This window comes from Eptesicus fuscus, chromosome 22, assembly GCF_027574615.1.
Source record: "Eptesicus fuscus isolate TK198812 chromosome 22, DD_ASM_mEF_20220401, whole genome shotgun sequence".
Lineage (NCBI taxonomy): Eukaryota > Metazoa > Chordata > Mammalia > Chiroptera > Vespertilionidae > Eptesicus > Eptesicus fuscus.
The window spans coordinates 31249648-31259487 of NC_072494.1; the positions used below are offsets into that span (position 1 = coordinate 31249648).

At 52.9% G+C, this 9840-nt stretch overlaps 1 protein-coding gene across 2 annotated transcripts in view; it reads right to left on the minus strand.

Annotated features, from left to right (window-relative positions):
- The window catches only part of HHAT (hedgehog acyltransferase), a 185781-nt gene extending 177203 nt beyond the window's left edge, over nucleotides 1–8578 (minus strand). Inside the window, exon 1 of one of the 2 annotated variants that reach the window (XM_028152257.2) lies at nucleotides 8462–8578. The gene's annotated coding sequence lies outside the window, so the exon portion shown is untranslated. Of the gene's footprint in view, nucleotides 1–8420 lie in introns of both variants that reach the window. The other variant, XM_028152258.2, reaches the window with a different exon arrangement.
- Between the last annotated feature and the right edge of the window lie 1262 nt (nucleotides 8579–9840).

Here is a 9840-nt window from a genome sequence, read left to right on the forward strand (position 1 = left end):
CTAGGTGCACGAGGCCTCACCCGGATCCAGGGACACATGGTCTCACCCGGACCCAGGGACGCTTGGCCTCTCCCAGACCCAGGGGCACGTGGCCTCACCCGGGCCTAGGTGCACGAGGCCTCATCCGGATTCAGGGACACATGGTCGCACCCGGACCCAGGGACGCTTGGCCTCTCCCAGACCCAGGGCCACTTGGGCTCACCCGGGTCTAGGTGCTCGCGGCCTCACCCGGATCCAGGGACACATGGTCTCACCCGGACCCAGGGACGCTTGGCCTCTCAGACCCCGGGGCACGTGACCTCACCCATGCCTAGGTGCACGAGGTCTCACCCGGATCCAGGGACACACGGTCTCACCCGGACCCAGGGACGCCTGGCCTCCCCCAGACCCAGGGGCACGTGGCCTCACCCGGGCCTAGGCGCACGAGGCCTCACCCGGATCCAGGGACACACGGTCTCACCCGGACCCAGGGACGCCTGGCTTCCCCCAGACCCAGGGGCATGTGGCCTCACCCGGGCCTAGGCGCACGAGGCTTCACCCGGATCCAGGGACACACGGTCTCACCCGGACCCAGGGACGCCTGACCTCCCCCAGACCCAGGGGCACGCGGCCCCACCCGGGCCTAGGTGCACGAGGCCCCACCCGGATCCAGGGACACATGGTCTCGCCCGGACCTAGGGGTGCGTGGCCTCTCTCAGACCCAGGGGCACGTGGCCTCACCTGGACCTAGGTGCACGAAGCCACCCGGACCCAGGGGCGCGTTACCTCTCTCAGATCCCTGGTCGCGTGGTCTCACCCAGATCCAGGTGCTCACGGCCTCACCCGTACTCGGGACCCAGCCTTACCCGGATCCAGGGGCCCACGGCCTCACCCGGACCCAGGGTTCATATTCGCCCGGACCCAGGGGCACATGGCCTCACCCGAACCCGGAATCCAGCTTCACCTGGACCCAGGGGCGTGTGGCCTCACCCAAACCCAGGGGCGTGAGGCCTCACCTAGACCCAGAGGCGTGTGACCACATCTGAGCCCAGAGGCTCGCAGGCTCGCCTGGATTCGGGTCTCAGCGGGGTTTCGTCTTCTTGATCCCAATTCCTGTTGGTCAATTCCCTCTCAGCAATTCCTTCGGTCATTTTCTCAGGGCTCCAGGGCGGCTGCCGCAGAACTCGTTGGGCGGCGGGCTCGGCAAGGCTCCGGTGTGCCCGGTGCCCGGCGGTGGGCTGGTCCGGTGTCACTGCGTCGGCTCTTGGGTCTGCAACGGTGGCCAGTTGCTGAGCGTGTGCACCTGGCCACTTCGGGGCATTGAGATTCTTGAAGGACTCGGAGGTCAGCAAGCACGGAGTCTCCCACCCCATGTCTCCCAGGGGCTCGTCTGTCCGTGCTCGGCAGCGAGTGGAGCCGTCCCCTCAGCCGGAGACCGCCGGGGGAACTGCGCCGAGCACGTTCCAGGCCACCATTGTGTCGCCTGAGCCATAGTTCTTAAAGTGTGGACTTTGGGTCACCGGCATCAGCATCATCCTGCGTACCCCTCTCTTTTATTCTAGTTGTAGAGCATCTGCTCAGCCAGCCCCCCGGTCTTTCTGGCTGGTGTCTGCTCTGCTCTCCCGTCGTAGTCTCAATATTGTTGTGGTAGGCAACGATCAGGCTGCCGCCCTATGTCTCCATCTTGGTCCTCCTTGTACAGTTAAGTCTTGATTGTTGTTGGTGTCACTGGGAGGAATTGTCCTCCAGGCCAATTGGCCGTGAGGACCCTCTTTGTCCATATAGGAAGAGTTGCTGTGCAGGAGACATGTTTGTGGGCCGGGTCTTGATGCAGCAATGCCTTGGCGCTCACTGAGTCTGCCTCTAGAATGCCTCCCTTATGCAAGTGATTGAAATCTGGTGTCATCTCCCACCAACCACTAGATGCCCTCGTTTCTGGGTCTCCAATGCAGTGTGGGTCAGCCATTACCTGAGGCACTCAGCAGGAAAAAGCTTCTGCTCAGCTTGGCTGGGGCGGAGCTACAGGGTGGAGCCTACAACCTTGGCTTCCTGTCAGCCCCGCCCTATGAGGCTCCTGTGTCTGTGTCCCTCTGTATTCCTTGCAAACACCTCTGAGAGAAACGCGCCCTGGAATTTCGCCCACTGCCAAACAGTCCAGTCCCTCCCCTAATGAATCTGGACTCCAAGATTCTCGCCTGGAACTGGGTTTCAGTGCAGTTGGAACTGGGTCTCAGCGCAGTCTGGTGTCCCTGTCTCCTTCCCAGCAGGGCCACCCAGTGGCGCAGGCAAAAGTCCGTCCTCTGCGCACCTTCCAGTGCGCGCGTCTGGAGCCGCCGCTTCTCTGTGCCTCCGCCACCACAGCCCAAATTCATTCCCCCAGCGTGCGCCTGGCTTCCCAGGGTTTTGCCCGGAACTGGGGTTCAGTGCAGTCGGAACTGGGGTTCAGCACGGTCCTGAGCTTATGTCTCCTTCCCGCTAGGGCAGTTCAGTGGCGCAGGCAACAGTCCGTCCTTTGCGCCCCTTCCCGTGCGCGCCTCTGGAGCTCTGCCTTCCCCTCGCTCCTCTGTGCCTGCGCCCCACAGCCCAGGTTCATTCCCCCAGCCTGCGCCTGGCTTCCCAGGGTTTCGCCCGGAACTGGCGCTCAGTGCAGTCGGAGCCGGCGCTTAGCGCACTCCGGAGCCTTTATCTCCTTCCTGCCAGTGAACGCCGGCCAGGCCGTCAGCCGCCCCCTCCTCTCCGGCTCCATCCTCCCCGCAGGCGCGCGCGTTCGTGTCTCCGCCAGTTTCTCCATACCTCAGGCTTTTACGGCTCCCCCGATTGTCCCCGTGGCCCTCTCCTTCCCCCCAGCTGTGGGCATTTCAGTCCGCCAGCTCTCCTGTGGTTCTGGACGATGTCCGTTCTGACCTCTAGTTGTGCCTTTGAAATTGTTGTGCCCGGCTGCAGGTTAGGTGTTTCACCTATGCCGCCATCTTGGTTTCTCTCCTGTCCTTTCCTTTAAGTCCTGGCCACTAGCCTGACATCTGTCACCCTAGTTTACTTAATTTTGCCCATTTTTGAACTTCACACGCATGGAATCACATAGAACTTCCTCCGTTGTGTCCACCTTCTTTTTGCTTAGCTTTGTGCTTGTGACGTTCATCCACGTTGCGTGTCAGGCAATGATTTGTTCGCTCTCATTGCTGTAGCGTATTCCATTGTGTAAACAACTTCTTTATGCCTCTACCCATTCCACTGTTGATGGACATGTGTGTTGATCCAACGTAGGGCCGTGACGAATAGCACCGCTCTACATAAATTGCATGACTTTTGGTGCCCACATAGACACCCTACTGTTGAGTGTTTATCGAAGAACGGGGTGGCTGGGTCAGGGATGAGTATGCCCCAGCTTTAGTAAGTGACAGCACAAACCATTTCCAAAAACCAGTTATACTCATTTTCCTACCCATCAGCAATGAGAGTTCCGGTCTGTCCATATCCTAAGCAGCCCTTGGCATGGAGGAGTCCCTTTCATTTTAGCCGCTCTGGTGAGTGCATACTGATATCCCATTGTAGTTTCAACTAGCATTTCCCTAATTCCTGGTGAGGTTAACCACCTTTTCATATGTTTCTTGGGAATTTAGGGATCCTCTTTTCTGAAACGACTTGCCATCTTTCTCTCTGGCTGCCCATCCGTTTCATGATGCAGAAGTAGTTCCAACATTCTGGGGTGCGAGTTCTTCATGGGAAATATGTCTCACATTCTGTAGCGAGCCTCCTCACTGTCTTTGTGGCGTCTTCAGATGAACACAAGCTCTTACCAATCTTTCCCCTTATAGTTAGTGCTTTTTGTGTCCCATCCAATAAACCTTTGACTGTCCCTTTATGAAATATCATAAAGATATTTCACTTTGCTTCCCCCCAGAAGTTTTGCTGACTTAGCTCTCACATTTAGCTGTCCGATTACCTTAATTTTTGTGCATGGAATGAGGAGGGTGATCAGGATTCATTCTGTCCATATGGACATCCCCTTGGCCCAGCATCGTTTACTGAAAAGGCCGTCCTTTCTCCACGGCACTGCAGTGCCACCTGTCATACGTGTAAGCCTGTTTATGGATTCTCTACTCAGTCCCATCATCGGTCTAGCATGGTGCCCATACCATACTTACATACTACCTATGGACCTAGTGGCTTAAGTCATTCTACTTTGATCTTTTTCTTAGATTGTCCAGAATTTCCAAATAAATGTTCAATTTGGCTCATCATTGCCTCTTTCTGAAAACAAACAAAACAAAACAAAAAAACTGCTGGGATCTTGATTGGGACTGTACTGAATCTATAGATTTAATGTGTGGGGCAATGACATACCCTCCATTATTGGGTATCTTTAAATTCATTGTTTTAGTTTGCAGGGCATTTTTAATCATGAATGGGTGCTGAATTTTAGCAAATAACTTTTCTCCTTTATTCTGTGTATGTGGTTAAAGTACATTTATTGGTTTTCTACTGTTCATTTACATTCCTGGAATAAATCCCACCTGGTCATGGTTTAATACCCTTTTTATACCTTTCTGGACTTCACTTATCAATGCATCATTCTAAGACTTGAGCATCTCTTTTGTGAGAGTTTGACCTATAATTTTCTTGTGCTGTCCTTATCAAGCTTTGTAACAAGGTTATGCTGGCCTCATAAAAGCAGCCAGGGGATGTTCCCTTTTTATCTCTTTCTTTTTTAAAAAAAAAAAAAATTGTAATATTTCACAAGTGAAGCCATCTGGGCCTGAAATTTTGCTATGGAAAGGTTTTTAACTACAAATTTAATTTCTTGAATAGACATAGAACTATTCAGGCATTCTAGTTCTTATGGCTTAGGTGAGGCATTTTATTCAAAAAGCTTGTCCATTTTACATGAATTTTCAAATGTATTACCATAAAATTGTTCAGAATAACATCTTAAGATCTTATTTTTTTTAATGTCTCTGGGATATGTAGTGATAACTCCTTTTTCTTCCCTGACCCTGGTACTACCATACACCATGAAGGTTCATTTCATCTCCAAAAAAAAAAAAAAAAGGCTGCCATGTGCTTATATGACACACCTCCACACCTCCACCACCACGAATATTCTCCAGCAGAAATGCTCACCAAGGAGTAGAACAGGCAGAGACTATAAACAGCCCAGCAACTCCGTCTCAACAGCTTTGATCCCCAGCACAACTGTGAGCCTGAGCACTGACCGAAGGAGAAGGAAGCAGCTATCAGTAATGACCTAGGGCGGCTGCCGAGAACTCAGAAGAAAAACGACCACTAAGGAGGGTGGGTGACCTAGGACAGCCTCCAAGGGTATCCATAGGGGGGATTCAGGGGGCCATGAACTGAAAAATGTTTTCCTCACACGTCTTTATTTTCACGAACCTCTAACTGTAAAGTCAGGAATTCATGTGGTTATAAATGTGGACAATAAGCCAGACCAGGAAGAGCAATTCTGGTGACACGATCACCATGAGAGGCACGGACGTGTTCATATCACAGTGCGGCTGCTGCATAGATTGCAAAATATCATGTACATGGGCATCCCTACTCTGAAATTATGACTTATTTCATACAGAACTGAAATTTGTTACTTAATGCATTAACAAAGAAACATAAAATACTCTATTACAAATTTGATTTCCCCCCACAATTTTGAAAACTTTGTTTCAATGTAATTTAACCCTCTGAATATTTATTTATTTATTTTTCTTTTCTTTTTTTAAAAAATTATTTTATTGATTTTTTACAGAGAGGAAGGGAGAGGGATAGAGAGTTAGAAACATGGATGATAGAGAAACATTGATCAGCTGCCTCTTGCACACCCCCTACTGGGGATGTGCCTGCAACCACGGTACATGCCCTTGACCGGAATCGAACCTGGGACCCCTCAGTCCGCAGGCCGACGCTCTATCCACTGAGCCAAACCGGTTTCGCCAAAGGCATGCAGAGAGAGAGAGAGAGATGTAGAGAGAGAGAGAGAATATTTAGAGAGAGAGAGAGAGAGAGAGAGGGAGAGCGAGGGAGGGAGAGAGAGAGAGGGAGAGGGGGAGAGAGAGGGAGAGAGAAAGAAACACTGATGTGAGAGAGAAACATCCATCAGTTGCCTTCCTTACGCACTACGGGAGCGGAACCTGCAACCCAGGCATGTCCCCTGACCAGGAAAAGAACCTGCAACCTTTCTGTGCACAGAACAACATTCAACCCCTGAGCCACTCCAGGCAGGCTGTCTGTTAGTACTGTATTACCCTTTCCCGTGATAGGCGGCTGAGGTATGTGAAGAAACTTCGAAAAATTTAAGTAATGTTTCTTCTGGTGACCAGAGTGTATGACAGGAAAAGAAGGGTACATTTGAAAGACTGTATTTCACACAGACTCCTTGTAAGAGATTACCTTAAGATTGCTTACGTGTACTTTACCAGTTAGGCCTCATTTGTAGAATGAGTTAGACCAGGCTTATGTGAGAGGTAAACACATAACTTTGAAAAATGAGTTAGGCCCTATGCATGGAGAAGGAAGCCGGGCCATTTTCTTTCAGGACCCAGGATGCATTTCTATGCAGTTGGACACAGTAATAAATAGAGCACGAGTTAAACGGGTTCTCTCTACCTATTCATCACAAAGTCGGTCACTTGCATCTCAATTGTAATGGATAAATATGGGGCCTAAGTACAATTTACTTTATCATGGGGATGCTGGCAATTATTTCTGTCTCCTCTGAAAGTCCAAACTAAAACATTATATGACTCTGGCTTATTGTCATTCAAGTTTCTCTGTGAATATTTTTTTTAAATATATTTTATTGATTTTTTTACAGAGAGGAAGAGAGAGGGATAGAGAGTTAGAAACATCGATGAGAGAGAAGCATCTATCAGCTGCCTCTTGCACACCCCCTACTGGGGATGTGCCCGCAACCAAGGTACATGCCCTTGACCAGAATCGAACCTGGGACCCTTGAGTCCGAAGGCCGACGCTCTATCCACTGAGCCAAACCGGTTTTGGCTCTCTGTGAATATTTTTAATGCCTTTTTAAAAGTGGCTTCCCCAGGCTCCAAAGAGGTCCAGGGCACACAAAAGAGAGGCCCTAAAAGAAATCAAGAACTTCATCCAGGCCAGGGAATCCCGATGCACCAACTCAGGAGCTCTTCCCCTGGCCCGGCCCTGTGCTCGAACCACGAGACACACAGGTAAGGCCCACCCTGGCTAGTTCCCGGTGTTACCTGCAGAGTTCCCAGCACCATCTGGCCACCCACTAAAGTGACTGCTCTCTCCAGAGACTTGGCCTTCACCCTAAGTTCGTCTCTGTATCCTTCTTCCCAAGGGGGAGCAAAGTAAACAGCAGGTAGCACAGGCTTTCATCCAAAAAGAGTACTCCCAGCATTTACCGGTTTGCGGCTTTGGCATCTCCTCTAAGCCTTCCTTTATTCTCCTGTAAAAAAAAAAAAAAAAAAAAAAAAAAAAGGACAACACTACCCATCCTTCCTTTACCAGAAGGTTTAAAAATAATGACTTTAAAGCATCTGACCAGCACACCGTCCCTGTCAATATTAGTTGACCCTTTCAGGTCAAGACTGGCTGTTCCTACCCAACACTTAAACACAGCGCGGGGCTGCCACAGAGAAAGGAGGGAGAAAAGGTGTAGGAAAGACAGAACATAAAGAATGGAAGAGGGGGGGGGGAATATCATACTTAGTTTTCAAATTCCAGTATCAAAAGCACCCCCTCCTCCGAGAAGCCTTCCCTCTGAGCTCCCTGGGTTCCCACAGTACTTACAACACTGAGGTGAACGCCTAGCTCTGCGAATGAATGAATGCACGAATGATGCAAAACAGAAAGTAAACGAGACTCGCCCCCCTACAATGCAAACCGGCGAGGGCGCCCAGCCACTCACTCGTCTGGCTGCCCTGACCCAAGCGCCCTGAACCAAGGACGCAGCCCGTTCCTTGACACCAGTGCCACCCCAGTGCCCCTCGCCCCGCGCTGGTAGGGGCTGCCGGGAGGAGGCCCTTGGCACAGAGACCAGTGCCATCTAAAGGCTAGATTTAGAAGAAAACGGGGACTCTGAGAGTAGAAAGCAAAAGACATCTCTAACTTTGGGGGGGGTCCCTGGAGCCGCAGCAGTACTGCCAAGGGGACCCGCGTCCGCAATCCCCCGCAACAGGGCGCAAAACGCGGGATGTGCAAGGCGAGGGGACGCGGGCCAGGGCGAGGGGACGCGGGCCAGGGCGAGGGGACGCCGGCGGCGGGAGCCCAGCTGGGCCGGGCGCACGGCCACAGCCCCCGCGCCTTTGTCTCCGCGGCAGGACCGGCGTTTCCCCCATCCCGCCCGCGGGCGCGCACGCAGGAGCCGGGGTAGGGAACGGAAAGCGTCCGTGCATTTCTTTTTTTTTCAACCGAATCACCGAAGCAAAAAAAAAAATAAATAAAAAAGTCACCTAAAACGTCCCGGGACCCGCTGCGGTCCCCAGCTACCCACCTCCGGGCTGTCCCGGGCGGCGGCGGCGGCGTTCCCGCGCGCCTGAGTCCCCAACACCCCTCTCCGCACTTCCGAGTCCAGGCGGCGGCGGCGGCGGCGGCGGCGGGCCTCCCGGGAAGCCGCCCTCTCCCCGGCGCGGCCGTTGGCGGAGCCGCCCGCGCGCGCGCTCGCAGCACGTCCCCGCCTCGTGCCCGCGCGCCCCCCGCTCCCGGCGGCCGGGCCTGCGAGCTGGCGGCGCTGCGGAGCGGTGGCGAGCAGGCCGCGCTCCCGGAGGGGACCCGCGAGCGGGCGGCCCGCCTCTCCGCCCGGCGTGAGGTCCGCGTGGTCCGGCGGGGCCCCAAGCCCCCCGCACACCGGGGCTCTGGCCCGGGTCGCGTGCAGAACCCCGCGCGGACCTCTCTCCCGCCCGTTTGTTCATTGCAGGCCTGGGGGCTTGGGAGCGGAAGTCCCCTGAAACTCGAGGTGAACTCTAAATCCCACCCCAGCGGTCCCCACCTACGGTTCGGTTCGTAGGCAAAAGGAGGTAGCTGGGTGGCACGGAAAGAGGGCGCGCTTTGCAGCCCTGGGTGCTCCCCACACTGGCTCTGTGAACTTAGCCCCTGTGGCCTCCCTGGCCTCAGTCAAGCAGAAATAAGCCCCCCTGCTTTCCTCCGGAGTTGGAGGGAAGAGCAATGGCATGCACTTGATGGGCTGTGAAGCAGCTTACAAAGAGGACCACCGCTGCAAAATGTGTGCCAGTGATTTCGAATGGGTTCTGCCAGAGTGGCGGTCTGAAGCTGCCTCAATGGGATGTCATTGGCAAAGTGACTTTAAGCCAGGTATTGTCAGATGCCTCCAATGCCACTCCTGCCAGAGTTCCACAGACGTACCTGAGCGGGAGAATGGCCTGGGGCTCTTGTTAAAACCACAGGCATCTGGATCTCTCTTCAAACCAAAGAAATCAGACTCCCCAGGGGAGGGAGTGTCTCAAGTGACCTGCAGGCCAATGTCCTATCTGGCCTGTGGTTGCAGATTTCTCTGGGAAACCAGACGATAAACTCTCTGAGAACTGGAACTATCTTTTCCTTCAGCTCCTGGGTTTCCACCTCTAACACCTAGGACAGGATGATGCTCAGAAAGCAGGTGTTAATAAACTAGCCCCAAGTAGGGGTGCCAGATTTAGCAAATAAAAACACCAGATGTGCAAGTAAAGTTGAGTTTCAGATGAGCAACGAATAGGCCTAACTATATATATATAGTACACGTCAGCAGCAATGTAACTTGTTTTTTCAAATATTTTCCATCTGCTGTTGATTGAATCTGAGGGTGGGGAACCTGTGGATACAGAAGGCTGACTGTATATTCTACATTTTAATGCATTTATCCATCAATGGACACGT